Source organism: Ceratotherium simum, chromosome 3, assembly GCF_057802395.1.
Source record: "Ceratotherium simum simum isolate JZ-2026a chromosome 3, ASM5780239v1, whole genome shotgun sequence".
In the NCBI taxonomy this organism is placed as follows: Eukaryota; Metazoa; Chordata; class Mammalia; order Perissodactyla; family Rhinocerotidae; genus Ceratotherium; species Ceratotherium simum.
Window position 1 is genome coordinate 50620644 of NC_141902.1, and position 25630 is coordinate 50646273.

Below are 25630 nucleotides of genomic sequence, written 5' to 3' on the forward strand. Positions count from 1 at the left end.
AGCCTCATTTACTTTTACTTGAAAAATAGAGATATAATCTCTTCTAGGGATTTTAAGAGTATTAGATGAAATCATGCCTATTAAGTACTTTGTACAGTTCCTATAATTAGTAAACATATAACATAATTGTCGTTGCTATTATGTCAATAAAGCTCCCTGGGAGAACAGAAAAGGTACTACCAAAAATATGGTGCCCTTAAATTTGGGAATCATCTTTTTGAAGTCAAATGAATATCAAAGATGGTTGTTTTTTTTGTGTGTGTGTGAGGAAGATCAGCCCTGAGTTAACATCTGATGCCAATCCTTTTTTTTTTTTTTTTGGCTGCAGAAGATTGGCCCTGAGCTAACATCCCTGCCCATCTTCCTCTACTTTATATGGGACACCGCCACAGCACGGCTTGACAAGCAGTGCATTGGTGTGTGCCCAGGATCTGGGCCTGCGAACGCTGGGCCGCCGAAGCGGCGCTCGCTCACTTAACCACTTGCGCCACCGGGCCGGCCCCAAAGATGTTTGTTCATACAAGCAAGGTCTAGAATCCAGAATCCCTCAGCAAATTAGTAATTAGCAAATACTCTATGTCCTCATTAATATGCCCTAGTACGTAGGGCAGGAAAAGGTTCTCAAGTGTGTGTCTGACTTCTAAGTATGATTGAATGAACTGTGTTTTGTGTTTATGGCCACTGAGAATGCTTGCTGTTTTGGCAACCATGTCACATGGTTTATAATCCTCTCAGTGTCAAATCCACCTTCACCCATGTCTTCCATATTAATCTAATAACCTTTCATCTGCTAACAAAGAAACAACCTGATGATGATAAATGCTTTGGAAAATAACTTAAGAGATTTCTTCCCTAACGGAAGAACAGTAGATCATTTCATGAAAATGAAATATGGAAGTTTGAGGACTAGCATTAGAAACAGCAAGCACATGGACACAACAAATTAATTCATCTTGTTAATTATATCCAGTTTTAACAATTAGGTGTTTATTATCCTCAGTGACCACAACTCAGCACAAGAAAAACAAAGATTAATAAAATGAGACTGTCTGTAATGCCAAAATCTTTTAAAGATGCTCTAATAAAGAATCAGTCTAATTCCATTCTAAAAGTATACGATTCAACAATAACAGTATATTAACTGTACATTTATGCAACATCTTAAGTAACCTACTAAAAACTTTGGTATAATACTGTCCTAACTACAAAACAACAAAAAACCCATGCCTTCTTCCAGAGTTTTACTTGATTAACTTGTGTTTCTCTTCTCCATCACTAGATGGCATCTGTGTGCCTGCAAGGACAGTGATGACCCCACTCACCCAGCTAAGAAGGTGACACCAGCTGAAAATGATGAACGAGCAATTCAAAACAGGTATGCACGAAATACAGCAATTGCTCAAGTTTTACCAAATGCAAGACTTCATGAAATGCAAAGCAGTAAAAGGGAGAAGGGCTGCCTTGGATCAGTGTTGGTCATGCATATAAATATTTCAAATGAACTTTTAAAAACTCTGTGAGCTAGGTATTGTTTTTGTCACCTGTCCTCTACAGAGGATGATGCTGAGACAAACAGAAGTAAGACAACTTTCCTAACGACTCAGTGCTACTAAGAAGCTAACAGACAGTCTAGCACCTTGGTTAAGGGCTGAGATGTCAGACCCAGACTGCCCGGATTCCAATTCTAGCTTGGTCATTACTGTGTAAGTTGGGGAAGTTATTTTCTCTCTCTGTACCTTGGTCAAAATCACCTATAAAATGAATATGATGATGGTAATAGCATCTACCTCTTGAGGCTATTGGAAGGAGGAAATAAATTAACTCACATAAAGTCCCTAAAAGAGTGCCTGTGTATAATAATAACAACATCAATAATAACAACAAACTGATAAAAATATCAAGAGTAATAATATAAAATAATTACTATTAGCATCCTGTGACTCCTAATCCCTGCTCCCTCTCCTGGAGAAGGTCAGGCTGGTGTAGTGATTAAAGGTTAGATTCTGGAACCAGACTACTTGGGTTGAAGTGAACTTTATGATCTAGAAAATGGGGATTAAATGAGGTGCTCTTTAGTGCTAAACAAATAAATGTAGAGGAGAGGGCTGGTTTGAGAATTAGGGGATTTGGATTTTAACCTTGGATTTAGCAGTTGTGTGGCTGCGAAGGCAGTCTCCTGGACCTCATTTTCCTCATCTTTAGGATTAGGAAGTTGAAATATATCAGTTGTTCTCAAATCTGTTTAGGTAACAGTGCATTAGGGGGGCTAACACAAAGGTACAAATAAGTAATACCTACAAGATAGGAATAACTGCTGCAAAGAGATTTGTTAAAACTCTAAGGGAATTCAAAAGAGGGAATGGTTACTACTAGTTTAGGGGGTGGGGAGGGATTCACAGAAGTGCATTTGAGCAGAAGTGCATAGGAGGCATAGGGAAGAAGAGATGGAGACCAAGGGAAGAGTATAAGCAACGGCTCAGGGACAGCACCCCTGGACCAGGGGTGGGTAACAGGGAAGAGTTCAGTAAAGGGTGCATGAGGGTCACAGAGAAAAGTCAGGCTGGGGGCAGATCTCAGAGAGCTTTGAGAGCCAGGCTAGGCATTGAGGATTTTATTATGTAGACATGGAAGGCAGCTCACTAAACGGAATTGTTGAGAGACAGGATGAATGAGAACAAGGAGTAAGAAAGCTCCCAAGTTTCCAGTCTGGGTCGACCGGCAGAAATGGAAGAGGACATGGCTGGCAGAGCCAAGGACATGCTGAATCAGAGACGCCAGAGGAACATTCAGAGGGCTGACCAGTGGGTGACTCAAAGTGTGGGCTGGAGCCAGCAGTTAGGATGCAGAACCACATTCAGCAGTCATCAACACAGAGGATGGGGTGCCAAGGGAGAGAAAAGACAGCAGGGACTAGAAACATGGGGGTGAAAAAGGAAGTGAGGAGAACCAGGAAGGTAAAATGTCACAGGTGCCAAGAGAAGAAGATTGGCTGACAATGTCCAATACTGCAGAGATGTCACCAAGGGCAAGAATGGCATCTGGCATCTAGGTCTTTCAACAGAGTAGACTCATCAGGAAGCGGTGGGGGGTGGGAGCAGCAGTGGAGTTAAGTAGCAAGGAAATGGCAGGACATTGGAGGCAGAGCTCTAAAGAGGAATGAAAATGCATTGTCTTCTGATATGTACCAAAAGGTCAACAGTGGTATCTATGTCCATGTGTTAGAAGTTTTGGTTATTTTGCTTCCTGTATTTCTACGTGTTCTATAATAGATACGAATTGCTTTGGTAATCAAGTAGTTGAAGAAAATGTATTATCTTTTATATGCAAGCTACTATGTACTTTTATATGCATTATCTTAAATAATCCTTACAACAACCCTATAAAATAAGAATGGCATCCTCTCCTACTGAGTGGCTTTGTGACTTAAATCCCTTTTTTCCCCATTTCTGGGTTTTAGGTTCTCTCTGAAAGAGGCCAGGTTATAGGCCCTGAAAAAGTGGGTGATATTAATGTACATTCAAAGGAATCAATACACAGTAGAACAAAAGCAGAACAATCAAAGATGTAAATGTTAAGGAATAAATTAATTTTACTTTAAGGAGAAAACATTTAAGAATTCCAATCCTATTGAATTTTGATTGTTGTTCTGTCCTTACACCTCTTCAAGATATAAAAGGTAAAAACTAATAGGCTCATTTAGTAGGAAGTTCCCACACCATACCTCCCCCAAACACTATGAAGACCAAGTATTCTCTGATTGGAGATGAACTTGGACAATAAAACTGATGGACATCAATTCAAACTTTAGGAATTCTTTGCTGTAACACTAACATATCTAGAAGTTTGGTTTCCTGGAAAATGCATAATAGAAAACAATTGTTTACCAAGTGTTTAGCTGTGGACCAACAATAAGAGATAACAGTGGGATCATGAAAACCAGGCCTTTGTCTCTTTCAGCTGCTGTTTGCTGGTGAGGCTTCAGAAGTCTTGAACAGAGCCAGGCCAGAGTAGACAGGTCAGGGGCAGATAAAATTAAGAGAAAACCTGAGGTCAGGACCATGAGAAAACTTAACCCCACAAGAGTGAGTCCACCTCTGACATCATGTCTAAAATTCAAATCTGGTAAAGACTTAATAAGTTTTATTCCCCATACTTCCATGGAAACTTCTCAGGTGGTGGGAAAAATAATCCTCCTAGGACCAAAGGAAGATAAAAATCGCATCTACTTTAGGACACTCCCCCTGCCACTTGTTCAATTTACAGACACGGAACATGCTCGAGTGGCTGAATAAAATGTCTTAAGAAGCTATAAAGTATTACTTTAGAAATCACTATGCACTACTTTGAATTATTTACTTAAAATACTGGTATAGAAAAGTTTTGTTTATATTAGCAACCAAGTGTGACAATTAAGATAGCTTCAAAGCATTAAAAATAGTCAAATAAATTAGTATATATATGTGAAGGTAAGTGGCAATCTGAAAATTTGCTGATATAAGATCAGTGTATGTGAAGTCTGAAAACGTTAAGTAGGAAATGCTCAGAATAAGTGAGAAGGGTGAAATTCTGAAGGATGAAACCTAGTGTCTGGCCAAATGTCCATTTTTAATTTAATCTTTTGTGCTACAAGGTTTTGTGTGAGCCTTTTCAGGCCCATTGTTCTCCTGCAGTCTGACTGGAGAGCTGGTTGGCCTGGCCAGCCAGGGTGACTGCACTGCCCCCAAGCCTCTTCCTCCAACACAATACCCCCCATATAATTATTCAGAGAAGAGGCCGGCAGTAGGACCGCTGTGACACCTGGGTCATGGCCTCTGACATAGAATCTGGGGCCAGCCCAAGTCAGGTCCAGCAGCAGAGGAGCAGGAAAAATGCTAAGGGGGATGGGTGGGAAAGGAAAGCAGAGGGAAATACTCTGCTTTGAAATGCTATGTTTAAGCACAGTAATGAAAACACAAATCACACTTAAACAATGTGGTTCGCCTTCAAGTTATCCCAACGTTATGAGATCTGTAGTGTTTCTTCCCTCTAAACCTCACTGCGATGAGGGGAGTAAGTCTCTTCTAAGAGGGCATTCTTTGTCTTGTATCATCAGACTTATGTTAGAACGAAAAAAGTTAATTCATGATGGTTAAAATTATGTCTTACGTAGATCTGCTGGTACGCTGACTTAAAAATAGAGGTTTTTAGCTAAAAGAATGTGAATTTTACTTTAAGCCTATATTAAAAATTCATTCTCCTTCTGTTTATAAACTGAATTTCTATAAGAGATTGTTCATCATACACATTTTTCACTTTGCCTTATACATTTAAAGGAAGTTTTTTTTTTTTAATGATCACTATGCCAAAATGTTATAAATCTGTTTTGTGGTAACATAGAATATTTGAATGTAAAGTAGACAGAATGGCAGACAGAGTGGGCAATCCCCCACACTCCCAACCTTCCCTGTGTGTTCTGCAGAACAGCTCTCTATGGAAGCTGATGGTAGAATATTTGTCTAAACCTGAAATGACTCAGTCCCTTTTGTTCTGCCCCCCTGAGGGGCCTTAAGACAAATAACACCTCTCATTCCCAGTAAAAACATCCCCTCTCCTACTGAGTTTAGGATAATTTAGAAGAAAGTTCTTTGTATATGCCATTGGAGAATCAGTTTCCTACCAAAATAAGTATATCCTATTGATAATCTCTATTTAACCACTCCCCTCAACAACTTCTTTTTTTGATCATGTGATTTCATTTTTATACATCTATCAGGTTTGTAAGACTCTTTTTAAAAATTATTTTTCATTTTTGACAAATGCATTACTTGAGGCTATCTGGATAAGAAATATCTGGGGCTGAATATTTCCACTTGAACACTGTCACGAATGAAGGTGATTTACATTCAAACACTGAAAAACGAATCTGAAGGTGATATTGGAGGCTCCCACAAACACAGTTTTTGATCTTTTATGTTCTTTTCTTATGGCACTCCTTTCCCTTTGTGAATCCCCGTGGAAGAAAGGCACCTCAGTGGTCCAATTTTGTAAGATAAGTGAGCATTGCCCCTGAGTCTTCCCCTCACACCATCAGTTAATGGAATTATGCCAAGGGTTGATACTTCCTTTGGAGTGGGGAGAAGGAAAAGAAAGGAAGACTCCAAAAGAGCAGCTACTTAACTGTCCCAAAATTGATGATAGCTTTATGTGAACAGTACTAGTAAGGTTGGTCCACATACATGTTCCTGAATAACTTAAAACTGAATAAAATAGAGTGATTGCTGATTGTAAGAATCTATAATTTAACACAAAAAAGTGTATTAGAATGGGGGAGAGGTGCAGTCTCCTAGAACAATTAAGAGGCTATAAAATTTACAAATGAAGTTTACTTAAGAAAATGAAATAAATTTCTTTGATTATGTTGATATTTCTATCAAGAGCAATCTTTTTCCTAAAAGCATCCAAAGTGCTTGACTTCGGCTACTGTACTTGGCTTAGCATTTGTTTAAGTAGCTGCTCTGTCTGCCAACACACATACACTGTCTGACATACATCATTGCCTTACAAACAATATTTTTATAGACTGACAGAGAGAGCCTATTCATGACAACCAAACTTACCCTGAAGCCATGAAATAAATTTCCTTCCAGAACTAACATTTCTCCGTTTCCCTGTCATGGGCTCGCCATGCCATTTTGACCCTTTTGTGAGGCAACATGAAAATACCATCTATCATCTCCTGAACCACGGCGACTTGGTCGGAGGTGCAGTTTCATTGCAAAAACATCTGTGGTTTGATAACCATTCCTCCAAATCTCAGCCCTCGGCAGTTGAAAGCATGCTTGCAAGACGGGAAAGATGCAGGTAGACAGCTTGAAACCAATCTTAAATTTCTTCTCAAGTGGGAAATGCAAGCTGGTGAAATATCAGCTTCATCAATCACAGTGATAAAACATGATTGCGTTATTTATTTATGCCTCCTTTAGAACTCACAAGCAGCACTATGTTACAACAATTTATTTAAACTTTGCTGAATGTATCACTCTGAAATCGATTTTAATGTTAGCAGATAAGAGAATTCTGGGAGTTCTTTGATACAAGCTGGTGCAGGCAGGTCATTACCATGTTAATTGGCTATAAACAGTCTACTCAAATTCTATATAAACCTTAAATCTTTCAGGTATTGAAAGACACTGAAGATCTTCGGGGTACTGGGAAGTATTCAATATATCTGAAAATGGTTTTCAATACATATAATAGAGAATCTCAACCATTTGAGCATACAAAGTTAAACCAAAAGGATTTTCTGAAAAAATATTCAACAGAAGATCTAAGGTTTCGTACACTCAACATCTGTTATTTTGGAAGTGCTACTGTTTTAACCATACACTTAATCATCATAAAACCATTCCTAATTTGGAGGTACTGATTAAAGATTAAAAACACAGTATAGGGCATTTTAAACTTCTTAAATTATTTTTTACACATTTTGATATATTTGCTTTATTTCTTTTTCTTTTATTTATGTGTGTATGTGCAAGTGTACATACAGACACTTTTTCTTTGGTTGAATCATCACAACACTTCACTTCACACCTAAATACTTGGACACGAATGTTCTCTCCTATAACCACAATACCATTATTACATCATCCATTAAATTTAACAATAACACAATTTTGTCTTATAGTGCATTTTTAAATTTCCCAAGTTGTCCCAATGATGTCCTTTATAGCCATTCCCCCACACCACCTCTGTATCCAACTGAGGGTCACACATTGCACATGACGTCTCCTTCATCTAGAATGGTTCCCTGTCCCTTTCCTATCTTTCATGACAATGACATCTTTGAAGAATCTAGTCTAGATGTTTCACAATCTGGATTTATCTGATTGTTTCCTCATTATTAGATTCAGATTTGAAGAATCTAGTCTAGATGTTTCACAATCTGGATTTATCTGATTGTTTCCTCATTATTAGATTCAGACTAAGCATTTCTGGAAGGATACTACATAGGTTAGATTATGACTTGAGGGTTTATTAAGGGAAATAAAACTTAAAATCCATGTTTTTTGTAAGGGCGAATTTGTTAGATTGCTTGTTGAAGAGGAATATTATAGTTTCAAAAGCTTTTCTAATCCCAGAATAGCCTAATTTTCTTAGCAGCCAATCTCACGTCTATTTATTTATATTTAGCCACATGAATTTTTTTTTTTTTTTGGTGAGGAAGATCAGCCCTGAGCTAACATCCACGCTAATCCTCCTCTTTTTGCTGAGGAAGACTGGCCCTGAGCTAACATCTATTGCCAAACCTCCTCCTTTTTTTTCCCCAAAGCCCCAGTAGATAGTTGTATGTCATAGTTGTACATCCTTCTAGTTACTGTATGTCAGACGCGGCCTCAGCATGGCCGGAGAAGCGGTGCATCGGTGTGTGCCCGGGATCCGAACCCGGACCTCCGGGGCCGCCAGTAGTGGAGCACGCGCACCCAACCGCTAAGCCATGGGGCCGGCCCATGAATGTTTGTATTGAACTCTTGTCTGACACTGAGGACAATAAAAAGAAAAGAAAAGCACCAACACGTTTTTAGGCGTCTTGCAAGATTTCTAGAAATATTTGGGATTTTTTTAATATAAATAATGCAAATGCAAATTTCTTTTTTTTTTAATTCTCAATGAGTCACACTGGAATGCCAATTTGTAATATGTACACAGCATGGGAATAGATTATACCAAGAATCAGGGGCATAAAGTATGGGATTGAGTCAACATAGGACAGAGAATTAATATGATTAAAACCACTGCTGTAATTTCCCAGAATGGAAATATGCATAGAAAAATGGGCCTCTTAAAAGAGTGTCTCATTACTTCTTGAAGTTTTCAGAGGTTTTAAATGTAGTTGCTATAGTTTTGTAGGGTCAAACTTAAGGCCCATCTGCCATGATTTTTCTTCTGAGACAAAAGGTCATTTTATGAAAAGAGTAGGAGTGTATTCAAGAAAGGGAAACATGAAAAATCATCATAATTGGCCATCCAGATGGAGAAAGGTGAAAGCTCAAAAAAATTACTTTAATTGTTTCCTCCACTAATATTGCTAGGTCATCCCAAATCCTATAAAATGATCCTAGAAACCACAAGAATCTTCTTTCCTTATTATCTTATGTCATTGTCAAGCACAAGTTAATATGGTTTTCAATACATAGATTCATAGAGAATCTCCAACAATTTGAGCACACACAGTTTTTCTGGAAGTACTGTATTTTGGGAATTTAATTAGTATATTACAATCTTCCTCTAATAATTAAAATATCCTGTGCTCCATAGCTAACAGTGTTTGTGGTTTGCTTTGGCTACAAGGAAGCTCGTAGCTAAATTTATAGGCATTTCTAGCAACCGTACAGGATCTTATGGCATGCAATAAAGAAGCCATAATCCTGGCTTCATCCAACCATTATTTATCTTTGTTTCAAGTTCTTCATTTAGGTATATTCAATTTAAAAAACTTTACTGTTTTTTTCTCATTATGATCGAATATATGTTTGTTACAGAAAATTTATAAAACTCAGACAAGCAAAAAGAAGAAATAAAAATAAAATATTCTTAACACCGGCACCCAGAGAAAAGCACTGTGAACATTAGCTTGTATGTTTTTTCATTCCCTTTCTTATCCATATGCACACATACTCAATATTTTTTGTATTTTATAACACGCTTTTTTCACTTAATATACTGGGAACAACTATTTGTGTTATTACACATTCTTCTAAAACATTTCTTTCAACGTCCACATTTGTTCAAATTGTATGGATGTACCATAGTTAATTTTATTAAACCTCTGTAGCTGAATATTTAGGTTTTCCTCAGTTTTTCACAATTATAAATTACCCTATACACTACAGTGAACAACATCCTTGTGGTTAAATGTTTTTGCATGTTCATTATTATTTTCTTATGATAGGTGTCTATTAACGGAATTGCTGGGTGAAAGAGTATGCATATTATAACTCCCCCACCCTGCCTTTTTGGTGTTGCCTAATTATTCCTAGAAAAGTTGTGTATCAATTTACACTCCTACTATTAGTATGTGTTCTTTAATCCCAAACCCTTACCAACACTGGGCCTTAAATCACCTACTTGTTTTCTATTTTGTTGAACTTTGTGTTTCTGTATTGAGTCACTCCAATTCTTTTTTAGAAGGAAGCAGGAGATACATAAATTTGAAATAACGACTCTAGTTAGATACATTTACACAGTCTACCGGGGAAGATGTATAAACTGTGATAATCGGGCAAAATGTGCTGCCTACTGTCTGCACAGGTTTCATAAGTTACTGTTAACATCCTGGCACGCTGAGACAGCCGATGCCATTTTAACCTGCAGCTGAAGCAACTGCTCTAGCTGCTATGACAAACCAAGGTAACTATTAATGGAGTCAGCTATCTAGGCTAATTTGAGAGGCCTCCACTTATGTAGGACAGCCTACATTTTCTGGGTTGTTAGGCCAAGTCTTTCAAGATGTCAAACATCTCGACATGGAACAGAAAATATGTATAATTTCAAGAAACTCTGTCAGGATTATGTTATCAACTAGCTTATCCAAATCAACTGATAAATCAGGTTGTTTAGAGAGGAAGATATACCAGTATTTAGCCTGTTCTGATGACTACAGTTTATGCTATGCCTTCTTTAATTCTTTCATTATCTCACCAGGGTCCTTCACCTAATTAACTTCTATTATCATTCAGATCTCAATTCAGTATCAGTTTCTCAGGGAAACCCAACCTGACCCCACCTTCACACTATACAGTGTCGCCTATAACATGGCCTTATAACTCCCTATGCTTCTCCATCACAGCACTTACTAAGTTTGTAATGATAATTTATGTGGTGATTCAATTAATATCTATTTCCTCTTCTAGACTGTAAAGCTTCATAACTGGGGTAGTTACTTAGAAATATCTGATTCTCTATTTTAGAATAGTGGTCTCTATTGTCTAATAACTGAAAATAGATATTTTCAATTTTTTTGCTTTGCTTTCTAACTATTTACAATCAAGAGAAATTCCAGATGATCTTAGCATTCCAAGGACAGACATGTAAATCTGAGAATTAATATTTTTGTGTTCATGCTTCAGTATGCATTCTTTCCTGTTATTTTGTTTTGTTTTTGAATCCTTGTATAATGTTTTATCCTTTGAACCTACTAAAGTATTGTATGCTTGTTGCCCCAAGGAACAGATAAATGATGAGAGTGCAGGCAGAAGGGGAAAAGGGGCCAGATTTTGGCTTTTTCATTTCTGAAAGTGAAGATCTAGTAAAAACAAAATGAGTGACAAATGCATGATCAGTAGAAAAAGGTTTTCCCAATCCATATCATACCCTAACTAAAGTAAAAATTTTACATGTTATAGAGAAAAATAATTTATAAGAGGAAATGAAAATATTTTAGACATAGTTGGGGCCCTGAGAAGGGTCTCCAGGTCCTATATTAGCAGGTACTGTGATAGACACCTCCAGAGTTTTGGGAATTCAAGAACAGAGTTGACTATACTCTTAATCTTGGAAAAATCTCAGGAAGGTGGTAAGACTGCTCAGATGAGATAGGAGCCACAAAATAGCTACATTTTTTTTTGTTTAATAAATTGATCTGTCACAGTCAAAAAAAAAAAAAAAAGAATAGTGGTCTCTAAATATTTTTATTTCACCTTCTATTAATAAATTCTTTTTCCGGCATGCATACTCATAACACATATACCTTTATTTATTTATAACACATACATGTGTGACAGTCCTCTTATGTATGTTATGAAGCCAACATACAAAAATATTTTTAAAGGCCAAGATAAAAAATATTTTCCTCCAGTAATGGCCTGTCTTGCAGCTCCCCTCCACCCCATGGAGCGTCTAATTCGTACAAAGCTTAAAATTTCATTTGCATTAACTAAGTTTTTTTAAGAACAAGCTTAAAACAAAAACAAAACAAAACTCCCAAGTATAATTACTGCTATACAGCAAATGTTTCTTTTCCATCCACCTTCAAGTGTCTTTCATGTGCTAATGTGGCATTTAAAAAACCTCCTCTCCTTTACCTTACTTAGATCTTTAAGGACCTCACACATCTAAAGATTCTTTACATTCACCAGAAATCTCCAGAGTGGTCTGAGTTTACGTGCAGTATGATGAATGGACAGTACTGATTTAATTTCCTACAACAAGAGTTTTCCTTTCTGTAAGGAAAAGTGTTGTTCACAAGTCATGTCAAGTATTTTACCATGCTTACAGATTCTTAAAAATAGGAAAATGAAATGCTTACTGAAGTTTTTCCTTCATTCATAAAAATACCATTTGAAAGTTCTGACCTATAAAACAATCAAAAGCTGATCAATAACTATGAGCATCTTCCTAATACCAAGGAAACACTGCTTTTATTTGTTACCATTTTATTGAGGTTTTATTAGCACATCTAGAAAGGAAGCAGAAAATAAAACAGTAAAATCAATTTAATAAATAAACTTCAAAATACAAATACAGAGTGCTATCGAGAATACTGGGATATTTTAGGAGATAGAAACATAAAGTTAAAGATTTAGTATGAAGCTATTAGTTAAATAATTATTAAAGAAACATGAACATCATTAGATAGTAAATTATTAAAGTTTCTTCAAATGCCTTAATTTGAAGTGTCATTTGGAACTAAGTTAAAAATTCTTTTTCTGGAGACAAACAGTGGGACTAATTGTGTTCTCACGTACTTTTTATATTTTATATCAGAAGAAAAATTTGACTTAACATATAAAGACAGAAGCAATTGGTGATTCCCATTCTTACCCATATTTCAATAGTGCCTGGGTTTTTGGGGTTTTTTTGAAGTTTTCCATAGTTTTGCGTTCCCTAAAGCAAAGACATTTCAAATGGAAATTTAATTTGAGGGAGCCGGCAGGGAGGGATATTTGCTGAGAGGAAGGAGACAGAGAAGGACACTTTGCCCAGGGCACCCCTGGCTCTAACTACTCTAACGTCAGACCCCAACCATAGGTGACATCAGACTCAAAACTGGAATCACATCACAATTGGTATTTCACTTTAAAGACTGGGGAAAAAACACAGCCACTTGAAATAATGGAACTTCCTTATCCTTCTGCTTATTTTCTCCATCTCCACAGGGGCCTTACTTTATTTAGGGTTCTTTTCAGTCAGGCATGTGAAGCAAGGCTCCACAGTACTGTAAATCTTTACCCAGTGCCAAAGGTCAAAGGGTTATCTGTGCTATGTAGTTTTAGGGTAGATGATTTTCTTTACTCTTTTCTTTCTTTCTTCTTTTTTTTTTTAAGCAAGAAAACAAAACGTATGCATATGAATCACAGCAAGCTAATTTAGGTACTAAAAATGTTCCTCTTCTACAGATGAATTGCTTTCTCAAGAAACCACTAAATATCAACTTTTCAGGCATTCTACAAAGAGAAACCAGATGCAACCAAGCCCCCTCCCCACCACCATTGTCTGCTACAAAACTTGCCACACAGCTGCTAAAGCAGTAAAACAACTTCAAACCTACAAAAGTGATGACCATGTAGGGAAATGCATCAATTTTGTTCTTGGAAAAAAACCAACTTTGCTTTATTTTTTTAAAAAAAAAGAAAGCTGTGTATCATTTTTTGTTCACAAATTACTCCTTATTTAATAGCAAGACAGATGTTTTTCACAGAGCTTTCCATGTTTTAGAGCATTTTGAAAGGTGATGACTATTCAAGACTAAGAATATACAAGTCCAGGAAAAACCATCAAAATTCTTTTCCCAATTATTTTTTTGGGTTTGATATGGAAAGTTAAACTTTATTATTTTTTTAAAGATGGTGAAAAAATGTTTCAGAAAATATAGGCATTTATTGCTGCCTTCCTTCTCTTTCTCCAATATGATATTTTCAAAGCGAGAAATAAAATTGTTAGGTCTAACATCCCATATGGTGCCATTAATAAAATTCTGATACAGTACAATATATATAGCACAAGAGTATAAGGCATTTATGTTTTCAGGGGATAATGTCACTTGAGTGCTTTTTGCAATCCTCTGAATTTATGAGGCAGAAATGCAAATTATGATAGTACTGCTGCTGCATTCAACTGGATTACAAAAAAATTACAAAAAGGCTTTTAAATATCGAAAAGTGCAAAATATCTTCTGTGATTTGCTACAAGATTCAGTTTGGAATTTGCCATCTTTATTTCTTCCATAATATAGCAGCTATGATTTGCCTGATCCCCTTTGCTTCTTTCTTATTTAAAATTCCTGTATCTTTTGTGGCGAGTAAAAGAAACTGATAAAAGAAACGAACAGCTAATAGTTATTGAGCACTTATTATGTACAATGCACTGTGCTGAGGGTTCCACATGCACTAGCACATTTAATCCTCAATATCCTAGACATTTACAGCAAACTGAGGTTCATGGAGGTGAAGTAACTTGACTAAGAGCACACTCCTAGTGGGTGAGAACAAGGATTTAAACCCTGGCCACCTAGGATCTCAAAACCCTGTCTTCTTTTTTAATTTTTAAATTTATATACACTAAAACTGACCTTTTGTCGTGTACAGTTCTATTTAACACATGTACAGATTTGTATAACCACTACCATAATCAGGATACAAAACAATTTCATCACATCAAGAAACTGCCCATGCTGCCCTTTTGTAGTTAAATCTTGTCCCTATCCACAATCCACGGCAATCACCGATCTGTTCTCCACCCCTGTAGTTTTGACTTTTCGAAAATGTCATATAAATGGAATCATGCAGAATGTAACCCTTTGAGACTGGCTTCTTTCACTCAGCATAATGCCATTGATATTCATCAACAAATGGTTGCAAGTAGCAATATAGTTCATTGCTTTTTATTGCTGAGGAGTATTTCAGTTCTATGGATACATCAAAGTTTATTTATCCATTCACCCGGGTATTCAAGGACATTTGTTGTTTCCAGTTTTGGGGGATTGCGAATAGAGCTATACATTTGTATATAGGTTTTTATGTGAACATAAGTTTTCCTGTTTCTAGAGTAAATACCTAGGATGGGATTGCTGGGTCATATGGTGCAGGCACGTTTAACTTGATGAGAAGCACTAAACTGTTTTCCAGAAGTGGCTGTACCATTTTGAATTCCTACAATAATACATAAGAATTCCAGGTGTTCCGCATCCATGTCAGCACTTGTTATTGGCAGTTTTGGCATTTAAAAAATTTTTAGTCATTCTAATAGGTATGTAGTGGTATCTGATTGTAGTTTAAAATTTTAAATTTGCATCTCCCGAATGATGTTGAGCATCTTTTCATAGACCACTTGGGCATAATCCCTATATCTGAAGGCCTTCCATCTGGCCCACATGTAGTCAGTCAAGTCCTACTTATTCTAAGCCCAAAACTACTGTCTTAGCTTACATTCTCATCATCGTAGATTATTTCAACAACCATCTTATTGATTTCCTGTCTTCAGTAGCCCCCTTCCTGGCCCTTACTCACTGCATTCTCTAAACCTACCCTCTACGATATCATTAACAGTTCTATTTCTAAAACAAGCCATGTCACTTTCTCACTTGAAAACTTTTGATGGCTCCACATTGCTTATATTATGGGACAAAGACCAAATCGTCTATCAGGGTACACAGGGTCCTTAAAACATGTGCCCTATCTAACTCTACAGTTTTAGTCTCTACAACTCCTACCAATGCAACCCATGTTTTAGCCACAGCAAACCAATGAAGCTACCTCTTTAATCTTTTTGCTTGTATACATTTTAAGCTCCTACAAGAGAATGATTTTCATCCATTTCTCTAGTGGGCAAACTATTCTTGATCATGCAGTAAAATCAGTCATTTATCCTCTGTGCTTCTCGAATACTCCGACCATACCTCAATTTCCTCTACCAGCATATTTTTCTATGAAAGCTGACAGATCCTCCATGCTGAGCTTAAATACTCTGGAGGCAGGCATGCCATCTTATGTTCATATTCCTGGTGCCCAAGACAGGGCCTGGTCCAGAACATGTGCATTCAATCAATATACACTAATTTTTAAATTTTAAAAATTATGGAAAATAAATTAAAATCCAGAATTAAGGTGGGGGTAAACTTTAATATGACAATTTTATGAAACAAGATATGATGATTCAATTGGTATAGATGGCCATCTTATGTTATTAAACCTACTTATGTTATTAAAGCTACTTTATATATATTTATATATATATATTTATATATTTATATATATTTTATATATATTCATATATATTCATATATATATTCATATATATATTTATATATATTCATATATATTCATATATATATTCATATATATATTTATATATATTCATATATATATTCATATATATATTTATATATATTTAAAGTAGCTTTTACATATATAAAGTTCTGAGAAAAATACATATTGTATCAATCCTAAAATTAGAGTTTTTGCATTTCTCACTGGCAGTATCTTCTAGGCAATGTCTTCATAAGGAGTTAAGAGAAGAAATCACAGAAGTCAAAATGCATGTTGTAAGGATGGTTTCAATTTTGTGATTAATTTACTGGTAATTAATTTACATTAATCTAATGGTAACTGCAGCCCATTATCAGTAATTTCTAAATGGAGTTCATTTTCTGATTTGCAAGGCCAAGGAGCATCTGTGTCATAAGCCTTCTAGTAGAGACCCAAGAGAACAACCAAGAAAGCAAGGGAGCCTCTCTCTCTGAAACCCAGTGAGTTCCATAAACCACGGTACTAACCATATTCACGCAGCGCTACCGGGGATTTATAAACAGTATTGTAGCTCTAAGCGCCCATCTTGAACCTCAGTGATAGTAGCTGAGTGGGCTCCAAAATATTCTCCTTTTGAGTGACTGCTAAACGCTCCTGGCCTCACACTGTGGATTCAAAGAACAGTTCATATTACGGGTTTATGGAATCCATGGCTATGTTCTCTTTATTTCCTTGTTCATATAAAAACATAAAATTTAACTAATTTGGCAGTATCACAGTTGCCTAAAACGAGATGTACCAAATCAAGAGTAATTAGGGTTTCTCAGAGGACAGAATATATCATTAGATTTGTGACTGGATGCCTCCTGAGAGCTAACTCAAGCAAATTAAAACACTTTAACATGGTTACAGGATTGGCTTAAAGACAGGCATAAACCAAAGGTCCAAATACCTTCCCCTTATAAAACAGTAGGGTTTTTTTTTTTTTTTAAGATATGCTTTTGTACATTTTAACTCCTATGTACCTAACTCTTTATAAATGATTTTTGAAGAGGGTCTGCACAGTGAAATTTCCAAATTTGTTGATTTGGTGGATATTATTTTATACAATGATTACAGTCCCAAAAAGTTGAGTATAAACTGATTTAAAACAACAGCATAAGCTGTTTTCTGAAGGAATCTTTATTATTTGTATACACGGAAATTGCCATGTACAGTAGGACTGTAGCAAACTTGGAGTATAGACTTTTGGAACATCTCTGAACCAGAAAGTAGGTGAAAAAGAAAGTTCACAAAACCCCCTCTTTCAGGGAAGAAGCAGAGCTCAGCTGCTTCATATCTTATTCTCTGCATTACATTCTATACACCGCAACAGAGAGATATTTCTAAACATAAATCTAATCCAGTCACTCCTTGCTTAAAATCATTTAATGACTTGCCACACTGCCCTTAGGATAAAGCCCACATTCCCTCACACGGCTCACCAGGACCTGGCCTCTTGTGGGCTCTCCAGCTTCACTCTGCGGTCACAGAAACACTTCAGTTCCTCCAGAACATGCTCCCCCCTCACCTCCCGGCCATCCCACACAAATTTCACCATTCCCTAAGTATTTCCTGAGTTCTGTCATTCCCTCTTTGTAGAGGTAGATGTACCCAAAAGCTATGACGCGTAAGTTTCAGAGCCCTTTACTTACATAGGGTCTATTCAAGGCCCTGTGCCTACAGTATGTTTTTATATTATTTTTATTCTACTATTTTATTTATTTTACTATATATTATTTATTTGATCAGGCCCCATATAACCTGTATCTGGCCCCTGCCACTTTGCCTGGCTAATGCTATTTTTTCTTTTCTTTTCTGTTTTTTTTTTTTTTTGGTGAGGAAGATTGGCCCTGAGCTAACATCTGTTGCCAATCTTCCTCTTTTTGCTGAGGAAAATTGGTTCTGAGCTAACGTCTGTGCCCACTCTCCTCTATTTGGTATGTAGGACACTGCCACAGCATGGCTTGATGAGCGGAAAGTAGGTCCGCGCCGGAGATTCAAACCTGGGAACCCCTGGCCGCAGAAGTGGAGCGTGCGAACTTAACCACTACACCACCAGGCCAGCCCCAATCCTACTTTTTCTTTAGATCTCAACATAAATGTTACCTCTTCTTTGAAGCCATCCCCATTGCAGTCCTGAAATAGATCTAAAGCTCCTGCCAAGTACCATAACAACAATCTGGTGTCCACTATCAAAGAGTTGATCACACTTTATTTTAATTGCTTATTTAATTATCGGTCTTCCTCCTAGACTCTAAGTTCCCCAAACGGTGTGATCATGTCTACATTGAACACGGCTGCACCCTAACACAGGGATGACCACAGAATAAGCTTGGTAAATATCTGAGAATGAAAGAATGAAGTTGTGAATGAGCACTCAGTGGCAAACAAAACACAGGGACAAAGGGTCCAAACTGGAAGATTATACCTGAGAGCCTGTGATCCCTCCATGCCCAGGATGTTTGGGAAGAAATGCACTGATTGAACGATGATGCCCAGGAAAGACCATTTTTTTCCCCCTGTGAACACTGAGAAGTATGGGGAAATATGACTAGAAACAAGAGAGGCAATAAAAAGTATAATAAAAATGGACTAACGAGAGGCTTAGTGGTAACGATAATTAAAAACTATAATTGGCCTGACAGGAAAGTCAGCAATACAGGAACCTAGAAAGCACAAAAACAAATTTCCGAAAGATTTCTAACAAGAATAACAAACTAAAGCCACAAGTTATTAAATTATAAAGAATAAATATTGGCTATTTAGGGAAAATATTACTAGGTCATCTGGACCAGTGCTTCCCAAACTTTAAAATGCATACTATTTACCTAGGAATCCTGTTAAAATGAAGACTTTGATTCACTAGCTCTGGGGAAGGGGGAAAACGGAAGGCTGAAATTCAGCATTTCAGTAAGCTTCCAGATTATGCTCTTGATCCTGGGACTGCACTTAGAAGAGCAAAAACTACAGAGTCTACGCCTGGAACTGGCAGACTTTAGTAATATGGCCCGTTGCCTTTGGGTCACCCTGCCAGCTAAAAATGGTTTTTATATTTTTAAGTAGTCAGAAAAAAAAATTTTAAAGTAATAATATTTTGTGACACATCAAAATTACATGAAACTCAAATTTCAGTGTCCATAAAGTTTTATTGGAACATAACTAATACCCATGCACATATATATTTTCTATGGCTGCTTTTATGCTACAGTGGCAGAGTTGAATATTTGTGGCAGAGACCAAATGGCCCACTGTATTGTCTGCTTGGGCTGCCATAACAAAATACCACAAACTGGATGGCCTAAACAACAGAAATTAATTTCTCACACTTCTGGAGACTGGAAGTCCAAGATCAAGGCCTGACACAGTCCAGTTTCTGGCGAGAGCTCTCTTCCTGGCTTGCAGCCAGACACCTTCTCACTGTGTCCTCACATGGTGGAAAGAGAGCTCTGGTGTCTCTTCCTCTTCTTGTCAGGACACCAGCCCAATCAGGTTAGGGCCCCAACCTTATGACCTCATTTAACATTTATCACCTCCTCAAACACCCTGTCTCCAAATAAAGTCACATTAGCGGTTGTGGCTTCAACAAACAAATTTAGTGAAGGCATAAACATTCAGTCCATAACACTCACAAAGCCTAAAATATTTACTATCTGCCCATTATAGAAAAAGTCTGCCTACCCTTCCTTGGTCTAGACCCTTACCTCTCAAAGTGAGCAGAAATGCAAAAATTTCAGGCCCCAATCTGACCTATTGAATTAAAATCTGCATTCTAACAAGATCCCTGGGTAATTCATACACATATTAAAGCTCAGGAAGCATTGATTTCCAAATCTAATGTTCATGGTAAATGACATGGAAAAAATTTTTTTTAAACACAGATTTGCAGGCTCCACCTTGGGAGGAGAACAATTTTAAAAACAACTACAACAGCTAACCTCTGTTGAAGACTTAAATGCAATTTTCAGGCACTGTGCTAACCTTTACAGTGCTAACCTTTATGTACATTATTTCATTTAATCCTCCTAACATTCTAAAATAGCTATTATTATTACTATCCCTATCTAAAAGATTAGGCAAATAACCAGGATTTAATTTGTGAATAAGTTGTGCAGCCTGAAGTTAAACCCGGGCAGCAGACGTAAAACTTATTTAACTGATATTTTTCTTTTACCTGTCAGGGCCATGTGCCTCCTATAATACAGCATTGTAAATGATGTACCATGGGAATGAATGACACCATTTGGGGTTGCAAGAGGACTCCCAGAAGAGTTTGAGACTTAGCTAGGCAAGATCTTCCTAAATGGAAAGGAGATATATCTCTAATTTCATCCAGAGAATACCAAAAATATTTTAGAATGGTAGATAACCTTTCATTCAAGAAAAAGAATTTAAGGAAAGATAACCAGATGATGCACTATAACTTTTGTATAGTTCTTACAGTTTCATCCATCTGCAAACATTTTGTTTTTAAATAGAGATAGCTGCAAATTGGCAAATGAAAATCTTTTCTTTTTTGTTGTCTTAATGTTACAGTATTTTTTTAGTAACAGAATTTTTTTAGAAGTGGATGCTCCATCTCCATTTCTTTTGAGGCATTGGTTTTTAAATTTTTCAAGTATTAAGGTTCTAAATTTGAGTTGAATATCAATCATATTTGGCATTTTCAGATACTGCAGAGAATGAATAATTCAAAAATTTTTGTTCTCTTGGCAAATTAAGAAAAAATAGTTGAGTATTCCCTAAAGTCTGTGTTGAAGTTTCAACACGTTTTGGCTTGATAATAGATTAAAAACAACATAAGAGAGGGTAAGTTAAAAGACATTTAATAGCGAAGTGAAATACAATACTTATTAAATGTTCCCTTTGTTTTAATTTGTACTCACACTCTGTCAGTCAGTTTTATGGCCTACATAGTAAGTGGTTTCCAAAATCATTCTTTGAAGAAGTCTACTGACTTCAGTTAAGTAAATTTAATTTGTAATTCTTTGAAAGGAAAGAATAAAAGAGTGCAATCAGACACTGTTCAGAGGAACTATTTCTACTAAAAGTGGAAATTAACTGTGGTAAAGCACAGGAAGAACTGAAGACAGGCAAAAAACGTGAGCTATGTCCCCAAAGATCTTGCCTGTGGTAAATGACAGGAATAATGTTAATGGAATTTTTACACCAATCCTAACAATGGTCTGTTAACAAATAAATGCAAAGTGATTTCATAGAAACCAGTGCTGTTTTATAAAGTCAAAGCTAATCTAGACAGAATGCTTAATGACGTTTGTGTTGTTGATCATAAGTTACTTTAGAATAGAAGAATCCTGGCACCTATAATGATATTCGGGCTGGTAATTGATATCAAGGCATCAGATTATCTGAGACGAATTTATAGGCTAAAAGTCAGTATGGAAAGATATACTTGAAACTATTCACATTTTGGAAGATTTTATTATAAAATATAGTTACTTTTAAGTCTGTCTTAAAGGTGCAGTCAGGATATTGCAAAACAACCACAATATAATGATTTTCACCTGTAGGATATTTTCAAAGATTTTCTGTGTGTAATCTCAGGCTTCCTTGTGTGAGAGGGATGAGGGAACAAAGTCTCTGAAAAGATTTTGGCTTGCCTTAAAACGTGACTTTCATATTTCCTAAATTGAGTGATTCTAGTTCTCTTCAAAACAAAATCACTATTATAGTTAGGGTCACAATGAACCTCCTCCAACAAAAGTAGTCTCTTTTATGCCACAAAATCTTGTCCTGCCTTGACTAAAGGAAAGATTACAACTCCCTCCAGTTACATCAATTTGGCTCACCAGTGGGAGTTCTTGATTTTCTTTCTTGAGATATGTAACCAACACAATCAAATCCTATTCTATTACGGTAAAAGATAGTACCCAGAAATCTGAGTTAATTTTACCATGCTTCCATACAAACTGGCTAAGAGACTCTAAAATTCCATTATTTTCCCGGAACTGTTTCTTTCGACTCCTACTCCTTAGCAGTAACTGGGAGTTCCAACTTTGGATTTCTCAAAAAAAAGATCTGTGAGTTTTGAAGGTGTGCAAGTGATCCACAAACATTTCTAACAATTTGAAATATTTTGGACCTTTATAATTGGTGCTAAATCTCATGCTCACTAATCGTGCTTGCTGTGAAATTTAATAGCACAAGTTCTTTGGCAAAACAGAAGCTAAAGATTATCTAGTATCAGTGTCCTAAATGCTAAACTAACAATAGCACCATCTAAATAATCCCCCGCCTTCACTCTATTATGTAAAGATGGAACAATTAAGGACAGTTTCTGGCAGTCAGCTTATGAAAATAGTTCTTTTGCAATTAGAAACCCTAACTTCAGAATTTGAAACCAATTTCTGAAATAGACAAAAAAGGAGGGACAAGTTATTTCAATCAGTCTATTATCAGGGAACACAAGTGTGCTATTAATTTTGCTTCAGTTTTTTGTATGCTAAATGTAACAAATGTCTTATAATTCTATTTAAATTAAGCCAGACACTGAAAGTGCCAAGAAAAAAAAATCTAAATGAAAATAATCACTACAAAGATGCAAAATCTTGAAGAAAACCTCAAAATACAATTTAGAACAAATAACATTCAATCACAAGCCTAATGCTTTTTCCCCAACCCCCCAAAGTAAAACTATGTCTAATTAAAATCAAACTGTATATTTAAAATTATTAAACTGTATATTTAAAATAATTTAAAAATTATTAGGACTAGCAACATCAAAATACTTCCACTGCTCTGCCAGTATTTATATTATACTAATAAAGACATGAGAATCTTCTTAGCCACTTCAAAAAACCAAACATTCTACATTTCAGGGAACTGAGCTTTGAGAGTTTAGAGTAAAATTATCTAAAATAACTTTCATTACTAAGGACAATTAAATTTAGTTAATCAGAAATTTGGGAGAAAATTGGACAAGGCAGTCAATTTAATATCTTCAGGTTTAATCCTTCTTGTTTTAAGCAGAGGTCACATGTGTTACAACTTTTTCTCTAGTACTACAATGCCTTACTGAGAAAAATAATAAAAAATACTTGTTGAATTAAAATATATAAATTCATTCATTTATTTATTTATTTCAGAAACAAAGAACTATACGTATTATCAAGGAGAATGTGTCCCCATAACATACCTGTTAATTGAAAATTTAATTACGAGTAGTGGAAACAAAAGGAAATGCATTGGGGCATCATAAACAGGATTAGCATGAAAATACAATTTTGAGACAGCAGTTTGCTACTCAAATTGACATTGAATCAGCAAACAGAAGCACTTAAATTTCATTTCCAAGCCCATTTAGTAAATTTAGTCCCAGTTAGAGTATCTTTAATGCACAAAAGCTCAGTGAAAGCAAGTATTCACCATCCAGGACACATATAGGGTTCCCTTAACCTACTGCCCTCTAGACACATCACTCTCTGTTAAACAGGCAGCTACCACCAGATGCTTTCCCTAAAAATGGTCACAGATGGTCCGTTGTCCAGTTAACAGAACATACTGCCCTCTCAATAGCCAAAAGTAAGAAGGAAAGGAAAGCTGTTAACACTTCCCTGCTTAGTAGGTTAAACCCATTCGCTTACTTTAAGCTTGGCTAAGCTCCAACAGTGAAGTTCTAGAAAAGGAAGACTAGACTCTAGGGCTCTCAAGATTAAAAGGCATCTCAAAGGTGATCTAGTCAACAGCTGTACAATGCTTGAATCCACACAACTGCATCCCCACTAGTCAGCTGGTCTAGCTGTGACTCGGCAACTCCAGGGGTATAGAACCTGCTGTCTAACAAGAAAGCCCTACAGCTGTGACAGAGTCCCCTGTTACCCTGCACTGCAATTAGGCTGACCACTCAGTCTAATTCCACAGTCAGGAAACATGGAGCGATTTTAATAGACAAGGTATATTGATTATAACAAAATTATTGCCTAGTTTATGCATTATAAAGTGATTTTAAGCTGAATTACCCCAAATAGCATACACAAAGGATTTTACAACATAAAAACACAGGCAATTTATTTTTAAAACATTGGAGGAAAGAAAGGTTTATATTATTGAAAACTATTATTCAGAGATTATAAAAAATTTCAACAAAGATCAATGGATCACCTTCTTTATACATCTATGCATCTGTAGAAAATTTTTACATTTTAAAGAATTGTTTTTAATTGCCAAAGTTTTAATTAAATGTTTCTTTAATCTTCCACAAGCAGAGCATTATTTTGTTTTTTTCTAATAAATTATTCGTCTATTTAGAATAAGCTACCTGTATGTTCAAGAAGAGTGCTCTATGAAGCTATCTTTTGGTATCTTCAACACATATTTACATTTCCTTGACAGTGAAGAAACAGGAATCACTGAGTTTAACGTACGGTTTTTCATCAACAACTGTCCCAAATCCTGTTTCTTACTTGATACTGAGTAAAATTTTCTTGAATAAATGATATGCATATGAAAAGGGAGAACACACCGAGAAGCCACGGTTAGAACTGGTGGTAGTAGGCTGGGCTAACGTCATCTCAGTATCAATGTTTAAGGAAGGTCACCCTGAAACATATGTAACTTCTCCTTGTCATTTATAAAGCTGTGTGACAGAGATCAATAGTGAAACTTACTTAATCAGATGCAGATTAAATTAAAATCTGACACAACAAGATTATACACAAAATGCCATCTGGAAAACTATGGCCAAGAACCAGAGGGTGGGGGTCTGCGTCCCCTGCGTCTGTGTCTGCAAACGGATTCCCACCACTGCTTCTCACTGCACAGGGGCTCAAGTCAAATGCCGCTTCACAGCCTGTGCTACCGTGAGGCCAGGGAAGTAAATGGAGCAGCCCATGGTGGGACCACTGTGTCCCTTCCCTTCTCACATTCCAAAGGGCAGTCTGTGACAGGGAAAGCCAGAGTGTTCTGTAAAAGTCCAATATGTGCAGGAGGTGAGATAACAATTCAGTAGGAATTTGTTTGGTAATCACAACTAAAGATTCTGCTTTGGAAAAAAAATTCCTTGCAAACAAACAAACAAACAAAGAAGTTTCTGCTTTGTACTTAAGGGTGAAAATCTACTCATGAGCAACAAATAGCTAAGTATGCATTTTACACACTGAATATATATCTGTTTATACTCATGTATTCATTGTAGATATAAATTTATTTACTTTCTACTAAACATGTTTACATCATGAAATTCTTTCACTCTGCAAAAATAGCATGAATAGGGAAGAAAACAGTGTCTTTCAGAACTCCGATGAACCCAAACACAAAGTTAAGTGCTTTTTCTCTAGTGTTTCTGGGTTAAAGCTACAGATTATATTTACAGTTACATGGATCATGTGTAAGAGCATTATTTGGTACAT

General features: G+C 36.3%; 1 protein-coding gene across 1 annotated transcript in view; it reads right to left on the bottom strand.

Moving 5' to 3' along the window:
- The window catches only part of PRTG (protogenin), a 119433-nt gene that overhangs the window by 29523 nt on the left and 64280 nt on the right, over positions 1–25630 (bottom strand). The gene's annotated exons all lie outside the window — the stretch shown is intronic.